The sequence below is a fragment of the Halichoeres trimaculatus genome, unplaced genomic scaffold (assembly GCF_033239565.1).
Source record: "Halichoeres trimaculatus isolate MK-OKI-2021-1 unplaced genomic scaffold, fHalTri1.1 fHalTri1_scaffold_15, whole genome shotgun sequence".
NCBI classification, from domain to species: domain Eukaryota; kingdom Metazoa; phylum Chordata; class Actinopteri; order Labriformes; family Labridae; genus Halichoeres; species Halichoeres trimaculatus.
Window position 1 is genome coordinate 33,833,913 of NW_027437193.1, and position 12,612 is coordinate 33,846,524.

Consider the following 12,612-nt stretch of genomic DNA (forward strand, 5'->3'; position numbering starts at 1 on the left):
GTTCCAGGGAGGTAGGGGACATTGAGTCCAAATGGGCTTTGTTCCATGCCTCCATTGTTAAGGCGGCTGATCGGAGCTGTGGCCGTAAGGTGGTTGGTGCCTGTCTGGGCTGCAATAACCGAACCTGCTGGTGGACACTAGTGGTGAGGGAGTCCTATGGGGCCTTTTTGGCTTGTGGGACTCCTGAGGCAGCTGACAGGTATCGACAGGCCAAGCGGAATGCAGCTTCAGCGGTTGCCGAGGCAAAAACCTGAACATGGGAAGAGTTCGGTGAGGCTATGGAGAACGACTTCCGGACAGCTTCGAAGAGGTTCTGGACCACCATCCAGCATCTCAGGAGGGGGAAGCAGTGCACTGTAAACACTGTGTTCAGTGGGGACGGTGCGCCGCTGACCTCAACGCGGGATGTTGTGAATCGGTGGAAGGAATACTTCGAAGACCTCTTCAATCCCACCAGCACGCCTTCCTTGGAGGAAGTAGGGTCTGGGAATGATGGGGTGGGCTCTTTCGTCTCTGGGGTTGAGGTCGCCGAACTGGTTAAAAAGCTCCTCAGTGGCAGGGCCCCGGGGGTGGATAAGATCCGCCCAGAGTTCCTGGCCCTGGATGTTGTGGGTCTTTCGTGGCTGACACGACTTTGCAACATCGCGTGGACATCAGGGGCAGTGCCTCTGGATTGGCAGACCGGGGTGGTGGTCCCTTTCTTTAAGAAGGGGGACCGGAAGGTGTGTTCTAACTACAGGGGGATCACACTCCTCAGCCTCCCTGGTAAGGTCTATTCGGGGGTACTGGAGAGGAGGGTCCGTAGGATAGTCAAGCCTCGGATCCAGGAGGAGCAATGTGGTTTTCGTCCTGGCCATGGAACTGTGGACCAGCTCTATACCCTCAGCAGGGTCCTCGAGGGTGCATGGGAGTTTGCCCAACCTGTCCACATGTGTTTTGTGGACTTGGAGAAGGCAATCGACCTTGTCCCTCTGGGAGTCCTGTGGAGGGTTCTACGGGAGTATGGGGTGTCGGGCTACTTGTTATGAGCTGTCAGTTTCCTGTACGACCGGTGCCAGAGCTTGGTCCACATTGCTGGCAGTAAGTCGGACTCGTTTCCAGTGTGGGTTGGACTCCGCCAGGGCTGCCCTTTGTCACCGATTCATAACTTTTATGGACAGAATTTCTAGGCGCAGCCAGGGTGTCGAGGGGGTCCAGTTTGGTGACCTCAGGATTGGATCACTGCTTTTTGCAGATGATGTGGTCCTGTTGGCTTCATCAAGCCGTGACCTTCAAGTCTCTCTGGATTGATTCGCAGCCCATTGTGAAGCGGCTGGGATGAGAATCAGCACCTCCAAATCTGAGTCCATGGTCCTCAGCCGGAAAAGGGTGGAGTGCCCTCTCCGGGTCGAGGAGGAGATCCTGCCCCAAGTGGAGGAGTTACAGTATCTCAGGGTCTTGTTCACGAGTGAGGGAAGGATGGAGCGAGAGATCGGCAGGCGGATCGGTGCGGCGTCTGCAGTAATGCGGACTCTGCATAGGTCTGTCATGGTAAAGAGGGAGCTGAGCCGGAAGGCAAAGCTCTCTGTTCACCGGTCGATCTTCGTTCCCACCCTCACCTATGGTCATGAGCTTTGGGTAGTGACCGAAAGAACAAGATCGCAGGTACAAGCAGCTGAAATGAGCTTCCTCCGTCGGGTGGCCGGGCTCTCCCTTAGAGATAGGGTGAGAAGCTCAGCTATCTGGGAGGAGCTCGGAGTAGAGCCGCTGCTCCTCCGCGTTGAGAGGAGCCAGATGAGGTGGCTCGGGCATCTGATGAGGATGCCTCCCGGACGCCTCCCTGGTGAGGTGTTCAGGGCATGTCCCTCCGGGAGGAGACCCCTGGGCAGACCCAGGACATGCTGGAGAGACTACATCTCTCGGCTGGCCTTGAAACGTCTTGGGATCCCCCTGGAAGAGCTGGATGAAGTGGCTAGGGAGAAGGAAGTCTGGGATTCCCTGCTTAGGCTGCTGCCCCCGCGACCCGACCCCGGATAAGCGGAGGAAGATGGATGGATGGATGGATGTTGTGTCTGCAAAATCTGAGCTGTCGGTATGGCTTCTTGCATCATCTGTAAATACCTGTAAATTTGAAGCAGATAAATATGACAGTCTCTGTGGATTCATGGCAACATTTGTCTTCATTCTGTGAGGGCCTTCCAGAAAGAACACATAGCTGTTTAAACTCTGGTATTGCCATAGAGAGTGTCATAGACCTGTTCTGTCCTAATACTTACAGAATCTTCATCCTCTTTTTCCTCTTTTAAAATGACCTTGTCAGGTCTTACATAAATGCACTTCTGATGAAACAGTTTTTTCACAAGGGCTCCGGACAAAGTTTGTGTAGGGCTAAGAGATGGCTCAACAAGTTTGCTGTGGCATGGGAACAAGATTTGTAGCCTAAGGAAAAAAAGCACACGATATAAGGCTTCTGTTAAAGCTGCAGTACACAGAATTAACTTCACATTAGAGTTGTAAAAATTTAAAGAGGATAAACTGTATCCCAAAATCTGAACAATATCCCAATAAGACTGTTAGAAACAAATAGGAGCCATAAAAAATTTGTGAGTTCATAAAATAAAAAGTTAACCATTTCATAATGTAGTCCTGTCTTCTTCTTCATCCTCTTCTCTGTCATTAATACAAGAAATATTACACCATTTGGACAAAAAAGATACCTGCATCCCACCACAATTGGTTGAAAAGCTGTCCTTATTGCCTGCATAAATTAGTTTGAGTCCCAGTCACAGGCAAATCTCAATGCAGACTTCACGTGCCTGTTTTCAAAAAGCCAAGCTTTGCTTGCACGTCTTGGCACCTGTGCAACGCTATGGTCACAAGAATCACCTCTTTGGTGAAATGTTGAGACACAGGATGTGCACTTCTGAACTGTGATTGAAACCTAAGAAAATATAAAAGAAAATCCAAATATTGGGTTAACATGGGGATTTTTTTTTGTATCTCTGTTTTTTTTTTCTATTTAGAAATCGGACACTACTCTTTACGAAAGACTGTGTGATTTAATTGGATTACTGTGGTTTATTTGTGCATTTACCCCAGTGACTGCCCGAAGTACCAAATGATCATCCCTTACAAACTAAAGGGGCTGTGAGGAGACTGAAAGTGATCCCGAAAAAGTCTCTCTTATAGAAATATGCCTGGTCGTAATCCACACTTTAAAATGACACAATCAGCACCAGTAGGTTATTTAGAAATACTATTCTAGCTCATACTTTGTAGCGTCCTGGTCGGGTCGAGCAGGACCGGATTGGTTCACGGCAGGTAGAGGTCTCTCAATACCACGCCGGTGTTGCACCGAAATCTGTGACCATCGGATTATGTGACGGGAGGGGGCGATGACGGGCATTGACTATGTGTTCGTTGTCCAAAAAAGAGGAGAAGAAGTTGAGTTACGTAGACGGCGTACTCAAAGATTCATCTGGGGCAAACATTTGCAAAAGCAGTCGATTGATGTTGCTTTATCTGCGACCCACGAGTAAGCACTGCTTGTTATGGCTTCCTACAGTTACATAACCCAGGAACTGAAAAACCTACATTAGATCAGGCGACTTTTGAAGGAAATACATACTATAATCTACGTTTGCTAAAAGCTGCATTTTATGTAAAAGTCTATATCAACTAAGTTACTGATTAGATTCATCTTGTCTTCTTAGAAACATACGTGTTTTAGTGTTCTTTTTTAAAGACAAAAAGTAGACACGTAAGTCTATATCAACTGTTTTAAACATGTAGTTCACTGTGCCTGCTCTCATGAGATACATGTAATTTTAAATTAACGTTTTGGTTTATTTATACTTAACTTCATGATCGTTATATAATGTAGTCCCTCTGAACATGATCAATAAATAAGTAAAAATTTAAAACAAGTGTTGTGTCTATTATTTAAAAAAAACTATCTAAGAACATGCTGTAAGGAGACAACAGCATAGTCATCATATAATGTGACCCTGTTTTACTCAGATAATAACTTATTACATCACCTAAATATCTTTTCTGTGGGCTTTTGACATCCTCTCACATTGATCTGGACCCAAGTATTCCTAGTATTGATCATTGCACGATCAGAAACACAAGGGTCACAGATGAACATAAGCAACTACTGTCCAATCAGTATTTTACCTGTGATTCCAAGGTTGCTGAGAAGTGTGTATCAGAGCAGCTTGTTTCTTTATTGAATAATGGTCCATTTACTCTTCATCCTATGCAGTTTGGCTTTAGGGCCCATCACTCTGCAGAAACAGCTAACTGCTTCTTTGTAGAGACCGTCAGACCTTTGGTTGACAAGGGAGGTGTTGTTGGTGCTGTGTTTTTAGACCTTGGCAAAGCCTTTGACACAGTCAACCATCAGGTCCTAATAGCCAAACTGTCCGCCTTTTGTTTGACTGACCACTTTTGTTTGGCTTATATATGAATGATCTGCCATGATTTGCCCTGAAATCAAAACACAAATATATGCAGATGACACAATAGTTTATGTGCACGCCAAAACAAAACATCTGGCTGCTGCCCAACTCACCAAAGCCATGAATTTAATAACAAATTGGTTAAACAACTCATGCCTTCAACTCAATGTAAACCAAACTGTAGGGATGTTTTTCACTAAGAGACAATGTAACATTGCACCAAACATAACAATTTCTGGTCAAAACATTACTATTGTGTCACAACTCAACACAATGATTCAGATCTTTCATTTAAAGCACACATTAAGAAAGTGTGCAGCAGGGTCAAATTTAGCCTAGTCAATTTTAAATTGATCAGAAATGCGCTGACTTTAAATGCTGCCAAATTGCTAATGGATGCTATGATTATGTCACATCTAACAAACTGTTTGACAAGCTGGGGTCAAACTTGCAGCTCGTCCTTAAAGCCATTAGCCACTCTTTACAAGAAAACACTTAAAGTGCTGGACCAGAAGCCCAACAGTTTACATCATTGCATCATATTGAATAACCGTCAATTACTGAGCTGGGAGGATGTTATCAAATACAAAAACACCTGCCTGGTCTACAAAATTCTACATAATACTGCTCCTCCTCCCCTAATCTCATTCACAGTCCAATACAAAAGCATATAGACTACTAGAAGCACCACAAGAGGTGACCTTCTAATTCCATTCAGAAAGAGCACTTTTGGTCAGCAATCATTTTCTGTCAGAGCAATACAACATTGGAATTCAATGCCCAACACTATCAAAGACATACATGAATACTCCACTTTTATATCCCATCTCAAATTGTGGCTTACAGACAACTACAGGTGTAGCCACTAATCTCGGTCACATGGGAAACCCTGTGTTGAATGTGACATAGTCATTGATGCTGCCTGCCTTGATGTAATGTCTTATCCGTACTTTGAATGTGGCCATTATGATTATTTCTTCACCCTTTGTTGTCTCAGTCTTGCCTTTTAATGCATGAATTGCTTTATGTCTGTTCTCATTTTAAGTTCTATGTCTCTTCCTTTTGTTTTAGGCCTTTTTTCATAACCATACATTTTATGTATTTTCTTTTGTATTTAATTGTATCTTAACTTTCAATGATTACATTGTAGGCTGCCTATTTTACAACTGGCTGGGGACTACAGCTGGAAATTAGCCGTTCAGGCTAAAGCTGCCTCTTTTACTGCATAGTGAATTAAAGGGGACTGTCCACGAAACAATAAACAACTAAACTTAACTTAACTAAACTAAACTAAACTAATCTATTTTCTGTTTGAAAGGGTTCTTTTCAAAAGACAGAGAGGTTTGTTTACCTGCTTTCCTAGTTTCAACCCTCTTCCGGGGTCTTCATCAGAAGCGTCACGTGATGGTGAAGTGACATGTCATGGGCTGCTTTTATGGATTTACCAGTCAGCAGGGAAGCTTGCGCCCCCTACCTCTCTGTCTTTCGAAAAGAACCCTTTCAAACAGTAAAACTAAGAAGACAGTATGAACCTTTTTTTTTTTTTTCCCCTTGTCCTGTTCAGCGTCACGACAACAGAATTATGGTCTGGCTGCCGTATTGTGCAGAACACATTTGCTTTTCCAAAGGGAGCCGTTAGTGTATAAGGCTCCCCTTGAGTGTTCAAATTATACTCTTTATTAGTGTTTTTGATTTATATTTTATACATAAATACACATACATATATAAACATACATACACACATACGTATATATGTACATATATATACATACGCATACATGTATCCATATAGTTTCCCTCCCGTATATTGCCTAGTCTGAAGCTCGGGCGTCTCCTTCCATGAACCTCCGCCTGATTGGGAACAGGACCTTGCGTCTCTCCAAGATCGGAACTGGTCGTTGACGCTGAAGTCTGTCCCTCTCAGCTCCCTGCCCCGGCTCTTCACCTGTTCTTTCTGTTTAAAATTGACAAACTTAGCAACAATAGGTCTAGGTCTGCTTGAATCAGTCCTCTTACCTCCCAGACGATGGACTCGGTGAAACGAGATTTTACTTGCGGTTTCCTCATGAAGCTTCAGCTGTTTTCTTATAAAGGCTGTGATCGTAGCTTCTGGGTCCTCCTCGGCCTGCTCGGGGATGCCTGCAAAAACCAGGTCCTCCTCAACCGAGGCAGACTCGGTTTCATTTATTAACTTTGATGGCTGTCTGGCCTTTTGCTCCTCAACACCTACTGTGTGTGTGTGTGTGTGTGTGTGTGTGTGTGTGTGTGTGTGTGTGTGTGTGTGTGTGTGTGTGTGTGTGTGTGTGTGTGTGTGTGTGTGTGTGAAAGTGCCTGTTGTCACCTCCTCACCAGAGTCTGCACATGGTACAGACGTGGGGTGTTAATAAAGTTTTATGGGCCACACTGTGGGCCCTTTGGGAGCACCGCCATGTGTAGTAGACCATCAGGGAGGAAGACCAGCAGGTGAAAGGGAACAGAGTGGGTGTGTTGATGTTATGTTTACTACTGCAGTGAGTCATTCACCCGCTTTAGCAGATGGCTGTGAGGAGTGTGAGAAAGCTGTTAGCCACTGTCACCAAACCTCTGTATCAAAGAAAGCCCACGTATGAGGCATTTTAATACAACAAAATCAACTCTGTCAAAAGCACAAGTCCAAGAAATACCATCACCATTTCTACCAAACACAGTTTCAGCTGCAGAAAATCTCCAGGGTAATAGAGGAGATTGCACCATGACATTTGGATGAAGGCTGCAGGACAGGCATTCTGCTCCACCTGTCTTAGCTTAGCAGGTATATTACAGTTTCCCAAGAAAACTCTGATTCAGGATCAAGGAGCTCTGTGAAACTAAACACAAAAGAAAAGTACATTACTCTCTCACAAGAAATTCATTTTCAGTACATCCATTATGTTATACAATGCCCTAAGTACCAAAAATGATCTAGAAAAAACAGTGGGCTAGTTTGATGCTAATGCATATGAGCAGTTTTGGGCAAGCTACCAGTGACTCTGTGATAAATCTAGATACCCTGGAGCTATGACCCACAGAAATGTCCACAACTAAGCTACACAGTTGTTTATTTTTGTTTTTTACTTAAAAAAAAAAAAATTGTTTTGTTTTTGTTTGTTTTTTATTATCGACATAAAATAAGTAGAACAGAGCTCAGGTATCATTCACACAGGTTCAAACAGGTATACAATTGTGATCATGGCTATAGCAGTGAGCACATACCAGGAATTGATAAAGATAGAAGCTAGACGAACGTATTTAAAGGCAGCCTTAATTAGTGGGGTAACAGGCCTAGTTACCTATCCACTAAGATGGGGGATGAGACCATAAGGTCCAATGTGTTTGAAGCTCCAGAGCTGATAGAAACGGGGGGGGGGGGGGGGGGGGTCTTGCCGTCCTTCTTGTTTTTTAGGGCTAGAGTTGAAGAGATTCAGCCATCCCCTCTCCCATTTTGATTCTCCAGTAGGGATTTAGATCCTTAGATCTAGATCCTTCTCCCACTCCTCTAGTAGTTGGAGGTATCAGAAAGGAGCGTGTGCCTGAGTTCTGGTCCTTATAAAAAATACGGATATGTTTCATAGAGACCTGCAACGGTATGGCACATTCCACCTCTGAGATGTCATTCCAGGAAACCAATGTGCCATCTTTGTTTATAAAATGTCTAATTTTTAAATATCTAAGAAAATCTCTTTTCCTTGCACTGTTATAAAAAAAAAAAAACTTTTTGTCTTATTTTCAGTAAGAATGTTTTAAAGGAGAAGTCATTCGTATTAAGACATTTTAGTTTTAAGAAACTTGACATGCAAATTTCTCTTGCACACTCTTTTGGCAGATTTTTTGTTATTTCTTGTTACAAGCATTTCAGCCCTCTTTTTTGTCTTTGACAAACATGAAACAAGACATTTTTCAGGACTGATCAGGTAAATGTCTCTCATATCAAGTCTAAAATGTCGCTTTGTTTTTTACTGAAAATAAGGCAAAAACACTTCACTGGGGTAGAATCCCCTTCTCAGAAAACTGGTTGGACATAGTCAACATGGGCTCCAGAGTTACATCTCTAAACTCTTTGTAAAACTCACAACTGTGCCTTCTGGTCCAGGGGCTTTGGTTTTAAAGAAAGCAAAGCCTCATCCCTTATGACCAGAGTGTTTAACTGTGACCAAATATAGTTTAGCATATAGTTTAACATCTATTAAAAAAATGCATCAGGGCTGCAAGATCCGGTTTTTCTAATTTGTATATTATTGAAAATATGTTTTTTTGCAAAAACTGATACGGGCAGAGCTCACTGGTGGTTTTATGCATTAGCCAGCTTCTCATGTAATTTATTTTCTGTTTTTTTCTTAGAGTGAGGAATAATAAAAAGCTAAGCTGTCTGTCTGAATCTACCTGAAATAAAAACCTGACCAAATCTTCCTCTCATTCATTCCCTCTCCTCAGCCTTTTCCACTCATCCCACATGTGGTCTTATTAAAAAACCCGATGGACTGAACCAAACAATCAAAACAAACCACAGAGTTTTCAAACCACATGACTTCATCTTTCACTGGCTGGAGCACTTTGTTTTTTCGCTGTGTGGCACAGACCATACCCACCAAGGTTATAATAGTTTTGGATTTGTCTTTATAGTTTAGTTTTAGATAGTTTGGACATTTTTTTTCCATTACAGTTTAGTTTCAATTAGTTTTAGAGCAGGTATTCTAGTTTTTATTTAGTTTTGATTTTTGCAGCAAGGCTTAGTTTTAGTTTAGTTTTAGTTTTTTCATACCTTATTAACCAGGTGCAGGATTCAAAAAGGTCAGAGTAAATATTTTGTAATACTGTTTATTTTCAAGTCAAACATAGTGCTCACTGCTCAGTCAATGCTGATACTGAACTGCTGGCTGCTGCCTTAAACACAAGAAAATAATATAAACTTAATATAAAAAATATAAATATAAATTATATAAAAATAATGTCAACATAAATTACATAAAAATAACATTAACATAAATTATAAAAAACAATATAATATGAACTTCAATAAATAAAAACTTGGACTTTGTAACAATAAAGGCAGACTCAAATACAATAAAAACTTGGACTCTGTAACAATTAAACTGTTACAGATGCTCTGATTCATTGCTCCTCTACGTTTGGTCGCAGCACAGAGCACAGCCAGTCAGTGCAGTAAACAAGCACGTCCCAGTACGTCGCTGTGATGGTGCCGTACGGCGCTGACAACTGCCTAAAACTGTCGTAAAATTGTTTGGGAAAATGTGTTGGATTAATTTAAATCCTAAAGGCTATTAATATTGTCAAAAACTATGACTAAGGGAATTTTGTCTTTCATTTTAGTCAGTTTCAGCTAGTTTTGTGAACACAAGATACAGTTTTAGTTTACTTATCGTTTTTGTTTTCTTTTCTAGTTTTTATTAGTTTGAGATAACTGCAACGTGTTTTAAATTCTAGTTTTCACTTTTAGTTTCGTTTTAGTTAACTATTACAACCTTGATACCCACTGCCCACTCACAGAGGTGTCCTCAGGAAAGACCCTCGGTGGTCAGAAGAGCAGAGGAAGAGTTACGTAACCACAGTCTGGATTTGAAGTTATCATACTGGGAGAAAACAAGATAACCCTCACTATTCAAAATTTACTTTTGTAATGACACATTTTGAAGACAAAATGAACTATTTTATTTTCAAAGACTAGTAGAGTTAAAGAAAATGCAGGAAGTTTGTTTCAACAACTTTTGAATAGGATTGCATTTAAAATTCATTTTTAACTTGAGTGTCTCATTACAACTAAATTAAATGTTGTTCATGTGTATTTACGGGTTTCTTTTTGATATAGAATAATAGTTTAAATAACCAGTAGTTATTACTACTTTAAAAGGCCTTTCATGCCAATAAGGAAATGACAGTCACAGTCTAATGCATCAGTCTGTCAGTCTTCTCAAAGCACTTTGAGGACAACAACACTTCCAATGACTGATGGTCCTTAAGTCAGAAGAAATGAATGCAGAACTATGTACTAGGAAAAACATTTGTTAGCAAGCTTTTCAGTTTACTAATCCAGGGTTTTGTGGTTGTCTCTCTGACTGATTGGAAAATAATATTTTCAGCTGATTTGTGGAAATTTTGTGGGATACGATCATCATGGGTGACTACGTTTTCAATATTTCTCTATATCACACTAAATTCAGAGTTATTAAACATCATAATGTGAGTCTCTGTTCTCTGCTCTCTAGAAATGTCACTCACTGTTAATACTACAGTGCAGCAAACATAAGAATCATGGCACAAAAATTGCCTGTAACACAGGTAATGACACGGCTACACAGTTAGCAGGACACATTAGGAGAAGATGAGAAAAACCTGCAACACAAGCTTCTGTGATGGTATCACTGGCTATATGTTCCCCGTTTCTGACCTCTGTCAGCTCTTGTTTCTGTCTATTTTCTTTAGGTTTTGGTTATTTTAATGTCTGAAGAAAGTGCACAAGGGAATGTTGCTAAGATCAGTTCCATCTGTACTGTCTCATGGTACCAGTTTACACCATATGCAGACAAAAATTTCATGAAATATTGGTGAGGATGAAATGAAACACAACACACTTGCTTCAAGGTTCCCACCCAGTGGCGGACTGGGACTGAAAAACAGCCCTGGACTTTAACTTTCCTAAAAGACAGAAAGCAAGTTGTGAAAATGGGGATTATCAGTCAAAATGCTTGGACAATGTGTGTGGGGTTCCACAGGGATCAGTGTTGGGTCCTAAACTATTCATCGTCTACATCAATGACCTATGCAATATATCAGAGACACTCAAGTTTATCTTATTTGCTGATGATACAAATATATTCCACTCAGGTGAGAATTTACAACAACCTTTGGACAATATCACTTCACAATTCAACAAAATAAAACACTAGTTTGACAAGAATAATCAATCACTAAACTTAACCAAGACACAAATTGTGATTATATTCGGCAATAAAAAAAAATTATTCATTAAAGACAGCTACAGACAGAGGAAGTTGATATAGAAAGAGTGCAAGGAATTAAATTTCTTGGAATGATGATAAATGAAAAAAGAAATGCTGGATGTCCCACATTAAATTCAGCTGCACTAAAATATCAAGAAGCGTTTCTATAATTGCCAAAGCCAGGCACTTTTTAGATAAAAGATCACTCTCTATTCTGTTCTTTCCACTGGTCTTGCCTTACTTAAATTATTGAATAGAGGTATGGGGCAACACACATAAAAGTTTATTGAAGCCACTATTGATACTGCAAAAAATATCATCAGAATAATTTCTAATGCCAGTTATTTTGAACACACCAATCAATTATTCATACAGTGTAAAATGATAAATTATACTACATGGTAGAATTTCAAACAGCATAAGTCACAAGGCCAAGAACAATTTGATAAACGGGGGGGTATCACCTAAGGAAGCAGTTAAATTTTGAGATACATAGATGTCGAACTGAAAAAATTTGCAAAACAAATAATGATGTAAGACTATGCAACAGACTGCTTGTGGCGCTAAAACTATGTCCAAGCATCAACCAGTTTAAAAACAACCAGTTTGAATCTGGACTCATCAGACCACATGACCTTCTTCCATTGCTATAAAATCCAATCTCTCTGCTCCCTAGCAAACTGAAGCCTTGTTTTCAGTTAGCCTCACTGATCAGTGGTTTTCATAAGGCTACACAGCTGTTTAGTCCAATCCCCTGAGTTTCCTTCACATTGTGTGTGTGGAAATGCTCTTACTTTCACTATTAAACATAGCCCTGAGTTCTGCTGTTGTTTTTCTTTAATTTGTTTTCACCAAATGTTTTTCTTTTTTTTTTTTTGCCACATTTCTTCCTGGAAGACGATGGGTCCCCACTATCCTTCCAGTTTTTACTAATGGGTTGGACAGTTCTTACCCAGTTTTAGTAGTTTCTGCACTCTCATTAGGTGTTGTCTCTGCTTGATGCACGCCGATGGTTTGACCCTTCTCAAACAGATTAACATCTTTTCCACGACCACAGGATGTGTCTTTCCACATGGTTGTTGAAGAAATGAGGAGCAGCTCATTGCACCAGTTGGGGTTAAATAACTTGTTGCAGACTGAAAGATAACCACCCATGCAGCAGTTATCCAACTGGAGGCTCGTACCTCCTGGCTCAG